Source organism: Trachypithecus francoisi, unplaced genomic scaffold (assembly GCF_009764315.1).
Source record: "Trachypithecus francoisi isolate TF-2019V2 unplaced genomic scaffold, Tfra_2.0 Lachesis_group20, whole genome shotgun sequence".
NCBI lineage: Eukaryota > Metazoa > Chordata > Mammalia > Primates > Cercopithecidae > Trachypithecus > Trachypithecus francoisi.
Window position 1 is genome coordinate 45,617,668 of NW_022681466.1, and position 14,207 is coordinate 45,631,874.

Genomic DNA, 14,207 nt, shown 5'->3' on the forward strand with positions numbered 1-14,207 from the left:
TGAGGTCAAGAGTTCAAGACCAGCCTGGCCAACATGGCAAAACCCCATCTCTACTAAAAATACAAAAAATTAGCCGGCGTAGTGGCTCACGCCTGTAATCCCAGCTAGTTGGGAGGCTGAGGCAGGAGAATCACTTGAACTCAGTAGGTGGAGGTTGCAGTGAGCCGAGATCGAGCCATTGCATTCCAAACTGGGCAACAAGAGTGAAACTCTGTCTCAAAATAATAATAATAATAATAACAATAATAATAATATAAAATAATATTGATGATAATAATAAAAGGCAGTCAAGGGAGTCCTTTTTTTTTTTTTTTTTTTTTTTGAGATGGAGTCTTGCACTCCAGCTTGCCCAGGCTGGAGTGCAATGGCACCATCTCGGCTCACTGCAACCTCTGCCTCCTGGGTTCAAGTGATTCTCCTGCCTCAGCCTCCCGAGTAGTTGGGATTATAGGCACACACCACCATGCCCGGCTAACTTTTTGTATTTTTAGTAGAGACAGGGGTTTCACCATGTTGGCCAGGCTGGTCTGGAACTCCTGGCCTCAAATGATCTGCCCGCCTCGGCCTCTCAAAGTGCTGGGATTACACGTGTGAGCCACCGCGCCCCACCAGGAGTGATTTTTAGATGAGGAAAAAGCTGGAAGAGACTAACTGAGAAGTAGACAGGTAGGCCCATGCCTGGCCCAGAAACTCATCCTAGGACAAGTGAAGAAGATGAGCCGGCACCACCAACAGCCTGTTCCCTACAGGCAAGCCACCCATTTCACAGATGAGAAAACTGGGGCTCAGGGAGCCGACTTGCCTCACTCAGGGTTGTGGCCTGGAACACTGTAGGTTCAGGGCTAATTCCTCTAGACAGTGTGTGCTTCACCGTCTGACCTCAGGCTGTGGTCTCCTGTGTTGGCTTGGCTACAAGTTGGAGAATCCAGCTCCTTCCTATTGTGAGCTGAAAATAGTTGGGCCTGCCACATGGTTCAGAACTTCCCCTGGTTATTTCATTCCTACATATGAGAAAACAGCCCCAGTCCCACACATACACACTCACACAGCTACTACTTCCAGCCTCCTTGGGGCCCACAGGATCTTAAGCGTCCACTTCTCTGAGATGGGTAGTAGTGATGACCCTGGACATTCATCGACCAGCCTAAGGAACTGAAATGCACAGTTACCACCGGATAGTGGGCAGTGAGCGTGAGAAAGAAGTCAAAGGAGCATCTTAGCCACAGTGCTATCAGCCACTCAGGAAACAGAAGTAACCAAGGTGAAATAATTATCTTTCTTTGTGTCAGAAAATGCCTTCACATCCATTAACTCCTTTTACCTCCACAGTTCTCTGAATTAGACAAAAAAAGGATTCTTATATTCATTCTTCTTGTTGAGCAGATAAGGAAAATGAAGTATGCCTTTTCCAGAGAAGCAGACCCAGGAGGCCGACCCAGGTTTTCTGGTGCTTAATCCTGGTCCCATGTTCTGCCCTATGTTGAGCAATCTCCTGGCAATATGAGAGGTTTGTAAAAACCAGCTCTGATCTGTCCACATCCAGAATTAGTCACCATGTCCCTAGCAATGTTGTTTTGAACCCCCCAGTATATGGACGTATATGCATTCCTTTCTCTGTATCTTTCAGCTTCATAGCCGCATCCTTTGTGAGGATACTCTTGGGATGTTTCTGAGCGGTGTCTTTTTACTGTATCTAAGTGCCTGGCATGGCCTATGGAACACGATGGGTACTCAATAAAGGTGTGTTGCTTGATTGGCTGAGAGAATGGATGATATATGGATGAGAGGATGAATGAATAGGCAAACAGATGAATGGATGGATGAGTGGGTGGGTGGGTGACTGGTGCGTTGAGTATTGGTTCACTTGTTTACTTGTTTTTATTTTTCTACTAGCATCCATGCCCCCTTCAAAATCACCTTGACATCTTTTTATGCAATTACTTCTTCCTTCCAGGGTATACAGTCTCAGTGGTATGACATATCAGGGATGCTAACTTCTCCTAGCCAAGAAGCAAGCAAATGACACAAGCTTAGCTGGTCATACTCCCTCTCCTAGAACTGTGAATCCTGAGTAGAGTGAGATGAGGATAGGAAAATTAGCCGGAATACATTTATATCAACAGTGGCACCCTGATGGCACTGCCAAGTAGTTCCCGCTGTCCACATATCCAGAGTGTTTCTGGTTTCTCACTTGTCATTCTTCCAAGCCAAATTCTCCAATGTCCTACCCATTCTATGAGCTACACAACATTACTCCCAATACATTACCTTCCTGATTAAGTTAGTGTGATATAATTATGTGTGTATATAATTACATGTACATAAGTTTTCATCCACAGTTCCTGGCTTATAACTCCCATAGCCCTTTTACAGTCTTCTGTTATAATGTTGGGACACTTTAGGCCTTAGAAGCAGGCCTCAGGAAGCAGAATTTCTCTCTCTCTCTGACCTCTCCTGCCCCCGTTTCGTCTGCCCAAGGCAGGTCTGTAATCTAATTGTGGGTCAAAAGACCCTCATTCCAGAGAAGGCCCTGCCCCATACCCCGGAGGAAGGAATGCTGCATAGAGAGGCCGAAAAGAATCTGAGCAGACAGGCCCTGCTGGATTCCCCCCTCGGTCTATTAGTATTAAATCATACCCTTTTTGCCCAATCACATTTCAACATGGTTGTCCATGCTTTAGTCATGCTTATCCAATGAAGTGTATAAAAGGCCCAAGAAAACAAGATTCAGAGAGCTTCTGGATAGCTGATCGCATGGAGGCTGACAGGACGGAGGAGAACTCATCCATGCACTGGGCGAGTGGTGCAGCCCAACTCCACCAGATCTTGCCTTGTGTATCTTTCCATCTGGCTATTTATTTGCATCCTTTTTAAATGTAAGTAAGTACTTCCACAAGTTCCGTGAGCTCCTCCAGCAAATTAATCAAACCTGAAGAGGGTGGGTCATGGTAACCCCAACTTGAAACCAGCTGGTCAGACATTCTGGAAGCCCAGACTCATGACTGGTGGGAAGGAGGGAGCAGTTCTGTGGAACTGATTCCTCAACCTGTGGTTTCTGAGGCTATTTCCAGGTAGATGGTGCCACAAATGAATTAACTGGTGGACACCTGGCTGTGTCCACTGCAGAAATGATTGATTACTTCGTGTGTGGAAAGAAACCCCTACATATTTGGTCACAGAAGTCTTCTGTGTTGTTATGGTGTAAGAGAACAGGAAAAATGCATGTTGAGTGTTTTTTTCCACACTCCCAGTCCACAAAAGTTTTCTCCACTTATGAACAAATAATTTTTTTTTTCCTGAGACAGGGTCTCGCTCTGTCATCAAGGCTGGGGTGCAGTGGTGTGATCATGGCTCACTGCAGCTTCAACCTCCTGGGTCCAAGTGACCCTTCTACCTCAGCCTCCCGAGTAACTGGGACCACAGGTGTGTGCCATCATGCCCCACTAATTTTTAAATGTTTTGTAGACAAAGGGTCTCCCTATGTTGCCCAGGCCAGTTTTGAACTTCTGGGCTGAAGCGATCCTCAGCCTCCCAAAGTGCTGGGATAACAGGCATGAGCCACTGTGCCCGGCCGTGAACACAAAGAATTTTAACAGACACGAGATGTAGATGTGAAGGAACAGATGAATGAAGAGACGCATGCTGGACAGGAAGGAGTGAAGGGATGAGTGGAAGGTAGGAAGGAGTGGGTAAGTGGAGGAGGGCAGTGCTGCTCACAGAAGTTCATGAGCTAAGTGGTAAAGTGAGTCCCAGGCCTTTGATGGATAAGAGGGAAAGAGGGGATGTCACTCCCTCAGCCTTACCCATAGGAGGAGTAATGTGAACTGATTTTAGGGGCAAACAGGAAACTTATCCCCAAATCTCACTCTAGTGTACTAGAAATCCTTTACTTTTGTATCTTTTAACTAAGAAGGAAATAAATAACATTGTCAGACCCTCATTTCACAGATAAGAAAACTTAGGCCTACAAAGGGCAAGTGCTTTGCCAAAATGTAACAAGTGGGTTTGGAGCTGCAATGGGACTAGAGCTTAGGTCTCTTAATTCCCATTCCTTGCTTTTTTCACCACCCAAAGCTGACACTGGAATGACTATGGTGCAAAATTTCCAAACCCTAATTTGAGGAAATTCCCCAAGGGGACTTTTTCATGCAAGCTGGAGAGCTTCAAAAATGTACTGAATGCCTAGGAAGGTTCTAAGGGCCCTAATACTCTAACCTGAATACTGGAAAGCAGGAGAAGCAGCATAGTGGGGAAGCAGGGGACTGGGACCCCCGACCCTGAGAATGGAAGTAATAGTCAAGAAGCCAAGGGGCTTCCCAGGACCAGCTAAAAAAAGCAGCATCCAGACTACAACTAGAGTCCTGTAATATTCTGAAACTTTGTTACTTCCTTTCTAAGGCTTCCTTCCTAAGCCTGTCTGTGAAACTCTTTGAAACGGGGTATGTGTACTAGCCTGCAAAGACAGCCAGGAAGGGAGAAGGAAGGATCTCGTCCCCCTCCGTGGCCAGGCTCTGAGAGATAGAAATCCAGTGAAGGACAGAGCATGGGGCTGAGTGTCTGTAGCCCACTGCATTGAGGGCAGGAGAGCTCAGGGCAGGTCTGAGTCATCACATTTTCTGTGTGTTTCTTCCTAATAAGTGAAATAATGTGTAGTGTCTAGCACGGTGCCTGACAGCTCACAGAAAATCCCCAACTTCCCCTCCCCCACCGCCATGTCTCCTAACTCTCAGGTGAGATGAACCTCTCTACTGGGAGGGGAAGCCACTGAGGGAAGAAATGCTGGCACCTTGACAATTGGGGAAAGAAAGGGAAGGAACTGTTTTCCAAGTATCTACTTTGTGCCAGAAATGGTGTTGGGCAATTTATTGATTGCTTCATTTAATCCTTTGAAATATCCTAGGAGTTAGGTATTCTCAGCCCCATTTCCAGAAAGGAAACCAAGGTGAAAAATAGTTAATAATTTGTTCAAAAACATATGGAAAAGTGCCAGGAATAGTGGCTCACGCCTGTAATCCTAGCACTTTGGGAGGCCAAGGCGGGCGGATCACTTGAGTTCAGGAGTTTGAGACCCACTTAGGCAACACAGTGAGATCCCCTCTTTAGGGAAAAAAAAAAAAATTCTGCCACAAAAGTCACATTCAATATAAAACATTTTTTTAAAAAAATAGCTAGGCATGGTGGCATGCACCTGTAGTCCCAGCTACTCAGGAGGCCGAGGTAGAATGATTGCTTGAGCACAAGAGTTTGAGGTTACAGTAAGCAAAGATCAGCTACTGCATTCCAGCCTGGGCAACACCTCTAAAGAAAAATCAAACAAAAAAACGACATGCAGAAAGTATGCGCTGTCTGATTTCAACCCCAAGTTTGTCCTGCTTTACCACACTCTCTCCTGAGGGCTGGAGGCAGTGGGGCTGAGGGCAGGGGTGGGGTTTGCAGGGGACAGCAGTGCTCCAGCAATAAGAGTTCTTGAAGAGTACTTCATGAGGGGGTATACACCAAGAGAGGGGAAGCCACCGGCCACCAACATGCAGAGGAAAACAACAACAAAAACAGACCCCAAGGTGTCAGGAGGACAGTCTGAAGTCATCTGGCACCAAGCCATTTCGGAAGAACTGATGCTTCTCCATGGGCCTTGTTCCTACGGCCACCCCACCCCCAAGATATCTTGTGACAGGCTCCTCCAGTAACCAGAGGCAGGTGAGCCCTGCTCTGATCAACAAACACACTGTGTGTGGTCTCCAGCTGCAATAAACAAGTGGCTGTGCACAGCCAATGTCCTGTGTGGTGAAGGTGAGAAGAGTGAGGGGAGCCAAGCTGCAACCCTCAGCCTGAATGTGGTTGGAATTATGAGAGCAGTTGTCAAAGTTAGTACCCTGACATAGTGCAATGCGCATTAAAGTGCACAGTGTAAAGGGGACAGAAGTGGGGGAGGGGGGACGGGAGGGGAGGAGAGGAGAGGAGCAGAACAGAATAACACAGAAAGAACAAACCAGAGCTGGACCAAAAATCAAGGCCAGGATGTTGTAGTCTTGGGTTCAAATTCTGCCTCCTCCTGGGAAGTCCCCTGAGCCTACTACAAGGTCTTGGTTTGCACCCTATTGCCTCTGGCAGATCCTCCACCCAGCGCCAATGGAGCACCTATCCCATGCAGGGTCCTTCAGAAACAAAGAGTGAGATAGCTTCCAGTCTCAGGTGGGGAATATTTAGACTTGTAAACAGGGGCAAAGAAGGAGAGAAACAACCAGGAAGTAACTCTCCAATTTGCAGATGGGAAAAATTAAGGTCCATCAGGAGGAAATGACTTTGCCTCAGGCTTCTCTTGGGGTCCCAGATTTCTAGAGGATGAGGGGAATTTCCCTGCTTTAGGCATGTTTTTAAGAGCAGCAGAACAGCCAGAGCTGCTGCCAACAGTCCGAGGTCAGGAGGGGAACTCCATGTCAGATAAAAGCTTTGGAATCCGGATGAAGAAAGGTTTCATTTTCTCTGCCTGCATTTGGTTTCCTAACATCACAATGTGAGACTTGGCTAGCAGCCAGCTTAGCTTTGGAAGAGAGTGAATGATGGGAGAGAAAAAAAAGACTGTTAGGAAGGGAAGGGAGGGGAGGAGAAGGGTTACACTAGGCTGGAGGGGATATGGGCATGGCTTTAGAGGATTACGCTAGGAAAAGGGGTGCCAGAGGCATGAAAGCTGATAGGAACAAGCCCTGTGAATCAAGAGGTCCATCAGTGAGCCTGCAGGGTCTATGAACTCTTTACATGCAAAATTACATGTGTCTGTCTGTGCAGGTCTCTACAGATTGGTGGAAGTGTTCACAACTTTCATGAGTTTTTTTTTTTTTTAAGAAAGGCACACTGCCACATGCAACACCTCATTTGGATGTGTCTGGAGTCTTGGAAGTTTGACTATCCTACATTCTCCTACAAATGGACCTTGAGAGCTTGTTTGGAGGTTCTAGCAGGGGAGCGCAGCTACTCGTATACCCTTCCCCTATTTGGGAAGGTTGTCCTCTTCTGAAACTGCCTTTGCAGAAATTATAGCAGTGAGAAAATTATGACAGTGAAAGAAATTTGACCTAATTGACTCCATCTTGCTTCTAACCTCCCAGCTGCCCTTGTTCATTCCTGGGCATAGGGAGCACTAACTTTGGGAGAAATTTAGTTTACAGTTTAACTTTGAAACAAAGATGATAACAGCCCCTCCCTGAGACAAACCCACTCCTTGCTTGGGGACCAGAAAGCCTTTGTAAAACTAACGCATTGGCCACAAGATGAGAAATTACAGCTCGGAAGTCATGCAGCCAGAGGCCTTGAGATCACTAACCTCCCCAGTTGCTCCTGTAGAGAATATTATTATTGTAAAGCCTAAGATTGGTGTTTGAGGTATTTTTCAGACTCTGCCTTCTGATGGATCAGCTGGCACCACCCAGACCAGTAAACTGGCTCATCTGGTCTTCTGACCCCCACCCAGGAACCAACTCAGTGCAAGAGGACAGCTTCAGTTCCTTATAATTTCATCCCCGACCCAACCAATCAGCATTCCCGCTTCTCTCGCCCCTGCCCGCCAAACTACCTTTAAAAAACCCGAGCCTCCACATCTCCAGGGGGGCTGATCTGAGTCATAATAAAACCCTTGTCTCCTGTTTAGCTGGCTCTATTGGTATCAAACTCTTTCTCTATTGCAATTCCTGTGTCTTGATAAACTTGCTCTATCTGGGCAGCGGGCAAGAAGAACCCATTGGGTGATTAAACCAAGTGCGCAGCTTCAGGAGGGACACACATGGAACAGTAAAGAGAGAAGGGGACACGGGCCTAGCCAGCTAGATCAGCCAAATTGAGACCAACTAGGAGTGGGACTTGGCTGCAGCTCACCAGCACTAGAGCTTTCTTTCATGCATTCCCACTGGCCACAAACCGCACACCACTACCTCACTGACACCATGTCTAACCATGTCTTTTACTTCACAAATTCCAGGAACTGGCCTTAGGAAATCCAAGTATCAAACCAAGGTTGTGGAGTATTCCACCTCAGGAAGGAATGCTGAACAACTGATTTACAGACTTGTTGCCCCAGCCAGACCACCAGTTAGCCAATTCCTCAAGATAACCATTACAACCAGATAATGCTAACCTGCATACCCTACCACTCATATGCTTTGCCCAGCCCAGCCTGTGTACCCTACCGCTGATGTCAGTTCTCGCGCTTTGCCTAATTAAAATGCCTTACCAGCTATTTGCACAGAGTCAGTCAGGGAATTCTCTCTTGTGCTGTCTCCCTTATGTCCAGGCAAAAGCTCCAATGAAGTCTTGTCTGGGAAAACTCTTTCGGCCTCATGTCAATTTCTATTGCATTGAGAACCCAAGAAACCATGGTGGGTAACAGAACCAACCCTGGTGATCAATAGGGTGACAGATGTTGCAACCAGATCACCCCCACATCCTCATCAGGTTCCTTTTTTTTTTTTTTTAAGACAGAGTGTCGCTCTGTGGCCCAGGCTAGAGTGCAATGGCGCAACCTCTGCTCACTGCAACCTCCGCCTCCCAGGTTAAAGGCATTCTCCTGCCTCAGCCTCCCAAGTAGCTGGGACTACAGGCATATGCCACCACGCCTGGTTAACTTTTTTGTACTTTCAGTAGAGACAGGGTTTCACCATGTTGGCCAGGCTGGTCTAAAACTCCTGACCTCAAGTGATCCTCCTACCTTGGCCTCCCAAAGTGCTGGGATTACAGGTGTGAGCCACGGCACTGGGCTTTTTTTTTTTTTTTTTTTTTTTGAGACAGTCTTGCTCTGTCATCCAGGCTAGACTGCAGTGGCACGATTTCAGCTCACTGCAACCTCCGTCTCCCGGGTTCAAGCAATTATTCTACCTCAGCCTCCCAAGTAGCTGGGATTACAGGCGCCTGCCACCATTCCCAGCTAATTTTTGCATTTTTAGTAAAGATGTGGTTTCACCACACTGGCCAGACTGGTCTTGAACTCCTGTCCTCAGGTGATCTGCCTGCCTTGGCCTCCCAAAGTGCTGGGATTGCAGGCGTGAGCCACCGTGCCCGGTCCTTCCTTTCTTTTTTTTTTTTGAGACAGGGTCTCACTCTGTCACCCAGGCTGGAGTGCAGTGGCTCGATCTTGGCTCACTGCAACCTTTGCCTCCTGGGCTCAAGCGATCCTCCTGCCTCCTCACCGAGTAGCTGGGACTACAGGCGTGCCACCATGCCCAGCTAATTTTTGTATTTTTAGTAGAGATGGGGTTCACCATGTTGCCCAGGCTGGTCTTGAACTCCTGAGCTCAAGCAGTCCACCCGCCTCCCCCTCCCGAAGTACTGGGATTACAGGCATAAGCCACTGTGCCCAGCCCTCATCAGATTCTTAAATGGCTCCATTGCCCCAAACAGGTTAGGTTCAATATCTTACTTTACAGATGAAGAAATTTAGGCCCAGAGAAAGTAAGCAACTTGTTCAAAGTCATCATTAATAATAGCAAGGCAGACACAGAAAGGAAAATACTACACGATCTCACATGTGGAATCAAAAAAAGTCAAATACATGGAAGCAAAGAGTAGAACTTCGGCTACCAGTGGTGGGGCTGTACGAGAAATTGGGAGATTCTGCTCAAAGGGCACAAAGTTGTGGTTATGTAGAATCGAATGTGCAGCATGAGGACTGCAGCAGTGCCCCTTTATCTGTGGTGGATGTTCCAAGACCCCCAATGGATGCCTGCAACCATGGATAGTGCCTGTTATATACTATTACATTATGTGTTTTTTCCTATACTACCTATGATAAACTTTATAAATTAGGCACAGTAAGAGATTAACAACAATAACAAAATAGAACAATTATAACAATATACTGTAATAAAGCTTATATAAATGTTCATATCTGGAATTTTCCATTTAATATTTTCTGACCATGGTTGACCAAGAGTAACTGAAACCGTAGTAAGCAAAACCAGAATAACCAAAATATAGATAAGGGAGGACTACTGTATAGTTAATAATATTGTATTGAATACTGGAAATTTTTTTTTTTTTTTGGAGACAGAGTCTTTCCCTGTCGGCCAGGCTGGAGTGCAGTGGCACAATCTCGGCTCACTGCAACCTGCGTCTCCCTGGCTCAAGCAATTCTCCTGCCTCAGCCTCCTGAGTAGCTGGGATTACAGGCGTGTGCCACCATGGCTGGATAATTTTTGTATTTTTTGTAGAGACCAGGTTTCACCATATTGACCAGGCTGGTCTCAAACTCCTGACCTCAGGTAATCCACCCGCCTTGGCCTCCCAAAGTGCTGGAATTACAGGCATGAGCCACCGCACCCGGCCGAATACTGGAAATTTCCTAAGAGAAGAGATTTCAGGTGCTCTCACCACACACACAAAAATAGCGGTAACTGTATGAAGAGATGGATACATTAATTTGTTTAACTGCAATAATCATTTCACTATGTATATGTATATCAAAATGGCATGTTGTAAATATGTTTATTAAAAATACAGTTATTATTAAAAATAAATAAATAATAAGTCATAAAGCTGGATTTTGAACCTAGCAGTCTGACTCTAGAGAGCCCATTTAATCAAGATGCTACAAGAAGTTAGTATGACTTAATCAGCAGTGATTTAACAACATGTCTAAGATATTTATTGGAAAGCAGGTGGAGAATACAAATAAATAGAAAACACACAGGACACTGTCACTGTTTTCATGGAGTTAAGACAAGACCAGTGAAAAGATGATTCACAATAAAAGAGTGTAAATTTACTTGTTTATTGTTTATCTCCCTTCTCCCCGTCCCCCTACCCTATACCCAAACAAGCTCCAGATGGCAGGTCTTTGCCTGTCTTACTAGCCATGGTACAGACCAAGCACACTGAAGGCACAGGGAGAGCAGCGACTGCTCCATGATGGTGTACTGGTATACCTCACCTTACGTCTCCTAAGCACATCCATGATCATTATTGCCCTTGATCCTCCCCACCATGGGTCAGACAGGAAGGAGTTCCTGGTTTTCAGGAATATAATGTGCTGGGTGAATAATAATGATAGTTGCCATTCATTGAACACCCACCCTATACCAGGCACCATACTGTTTACGTGGGCTCTCTAATTTGCTTATACATGGAATCAGTACATTAGCACCAGAGAAAAAATTGAAGATAGCCCATCAAGCCCAAACCTTGACTTTGCATAGGAGAAAATGAATGGTAGAAATGAAATAAAAATTAGGTTCTCCTCCCTCCTGTGCTCCTCACAATCTATTGGAATCACTGAAAGGGAAGAAAAATACTCGCACGGCTGGGTGTGGTGGTTCATACCTACAACCCCAGCACTTTGGGAGGCCAAGGTGGGAGGATTGCTTGAAGCCAGGACTTCGAGACCAGCCTGGGCAACGTGGCAAGATCCCATCTATAAAAAAATTTACAAATTAGCCCAGTATGGTGCAGTGGCTCATGCCTATAATCCCAGCACTTTGAGAGGTCGAGACGGGCGGATCACAAGGTCAGGATATCAAGACCAACCTGGCTAACATGGTGAAACCCCATCTCTACCACAAATACAAAAAATTAGCCAGGCATTGTGGTGGGCGCCTGTAGTCCCAGCTACTTGGGAAGCTGAGACAGGAGAACGGTGTGAATCAGGGAGGCAGAGCTTGCAGTGAGCCGAGATCGTGTCACTGCACTCCAGCCTGGGTGACAGAGCAATACTCTGTCTCAAAAAAAAAAAAAGGCTGGGTATGGTGGCTCACACCTGTAATCCCAGCACTCTGGGAGGCTGAAGCGGGTGGATCACGAGGGCAGGAGATTGAGACCATCCAGGCTAACACAGTAAAACCCTGTCTCTACTAAAAATACAAAAAAGTAGCCAGGCGTGGTGGCGGGTACCTGTAGTCCCAGCTACTCGGGAGGCTGAGGCAGGAGAATGGTGTGAACCCAGGAGGCGGAGCTTGCAGTGAGCCAAGATCGCACCACTGCACTCCAGCCTGGGCGACAGAGCGAGACTCCGTCTCAAAAAAAAAATAAAATAAAATAAAATAAAAATAAAAATAAATAAAATAAATAAAAAAGACTTTTTGTGGCCAAGCGCGGTGGCTCATACCTGCAATCCCAGCACTTTGGGAGTCCAAGGCAGGTGGATCACCAGGTCAGGAGATCGAGACCATCCTGGCTGACACAGTGAAACCCCGTCTCTACTAAAAATACAAAAAATTAGCTGGGCGTGGTGGCGGGCACCTGTAGTCCCAGCTACTCGGGAGGCTGAGGCAGGAGAATGGCATGAACCCGGGAGGTGGAGCTTGCAGTGAGCCAAGATCGCACCACTGCACTCCAGTCTGGGTGAAAGTGAGAGAATCCATCTTAAAAAAAAAAAAAAAAAAGGCCGGAGGCGGTGGTTCACGCCTGTAATCCAGCACTTTGGGAGGCCGAGGTGGGCGGATCACGAGGTCAGGAAATCAAGACCATCCTGGCTAACACAGTGAAACCCTGTCTCTACTAAAAATACAAAATATTAGCCAGGTGTGGTGGTGGGCGCCTGTAGTCCCAGCTACTTGGGAGGCTGAGGCAGGAGAATGGCGTGAACCCGGGAGGTGGAGCTTGCAGTGAGCCGAGATCGTGTCACTGCACTCCAGCCTGGGCGACGGAGCAAGACTCCATCTCGGGAAAAAAAAAAAAAAAAAAAGACTTTTTGTAATAAATAAATAAAGATTTTTTGTAATATTGACTGGGGGTTTAGTTTAGACTGCTGAAAAGCATAAATTACAGAATATCCTTAAAGGCACTGACATCTTACTCTTAATGATAGCATGATAATAACAGCCAGTGTTATTAAGTACTTAACAACATGTGTCAGACGTTGCACTAAGAGCTTTGCAAGCATGAGAACATTTATAGGGACTTAATTGTCTTAACAGTTGTGTGAGGGACTATTATTATTATCACTGATTTATAGGTAAGGAAACTGAGACCAGAGAGATTATTAATAACTTACCTGAGGCCACCTGGCCAATGAACAGGAGAAACTGCCAAGTCCCTGCTCTTAACCCACTGCCTTTTCCAGAACCTCTCACATGTTTGGCAACTTACCTTAGACCTAACACTGCTTTGTGAAGGAAACAATTGGTAGAACATTTTTACGTGGCTGGATGAATGTTTCTAAAGTGCTTGCAATTTGTTTCTTTAAATGAGATGGCCATACTTTCCAAAATTATGTTTCCATTGTTAATTGATTGAGCTATAAGGAAGGTGTAAGAGGATTGTTGTAAAGAGCTTGGAACAAGGCCTGGCGTGGTGGCTCGCGTCTGTAATCCCAGCACTTTGGAAAGCCAAGGTCAGGAGTTCGAGACCAGCCTGGCCAACATGGTGAAACCCTGTCTCTACTAAAGATACAAAAATTAGCCAGGCATAGTGGCGATGCCTGTAATCCCAGCTACTCAAGAGGTAGGAGAATTGCTTGAACTTGGGAGGCTGAGGGTGCAGCGAGCCGAGATCACACCACCGCTCTTCAGCCTGATCAACAGAGTGAGACTCTGTCTCAAAAAAAAAAAAAAAAAAAAAAAAAAGCTTGGAATAGCAGCTGAAACCTAGAAAGGCCTTGATAACTGTTAACTGCCTTATTGATGTGATTCACTGGTCAGAGCTGGGGCATGGTTATCAGAAACACCTGCCTTCAAATCGCACTTATCAGCTGCCTGAGCTTGAAGATATTGTCTGTTCTGAAGCTTAGTTTCCCCTTTGATCAAATAAGAATAATAACCACTCTGCCTCAAAGTCATCGTGAGGAAGAAATGTGACTAAGTCTTCCCATTCTGGGTGATTTAGTCACCCTCAACCACCATGTTACAAGTGTGAGAGTAGCTAACAGAAAGTGATCTCAATAGAGGGTTACATTTTGTTTATTTTGCTTTTGTCATTCTCAATAAACACTTTTAAATAATTTGGATGCCGGCCAGGCGCGGTGGCTCACGGCTGTAATCCCAGCACTTTGGGAGGCCAAGGCGGGTGGATCACGAGGGCAGGAGATGGAGACTATCCTGGCTAACACAGTGAAACTCTGTCTCTACTAAAAATACAAAAAAATTAGCCGGGTATGGTGGCAGACGCCTGTAGTTCCAGCTACTCGGGAGGCTGAGGCAGGAGAATGGCGTGAACCAGGGAGGCAGAGCTTGCAGTGAGCTGAGATCACGCCACAGCACTCCAGCCTTGGTGACAGAGCAAGACGCCAT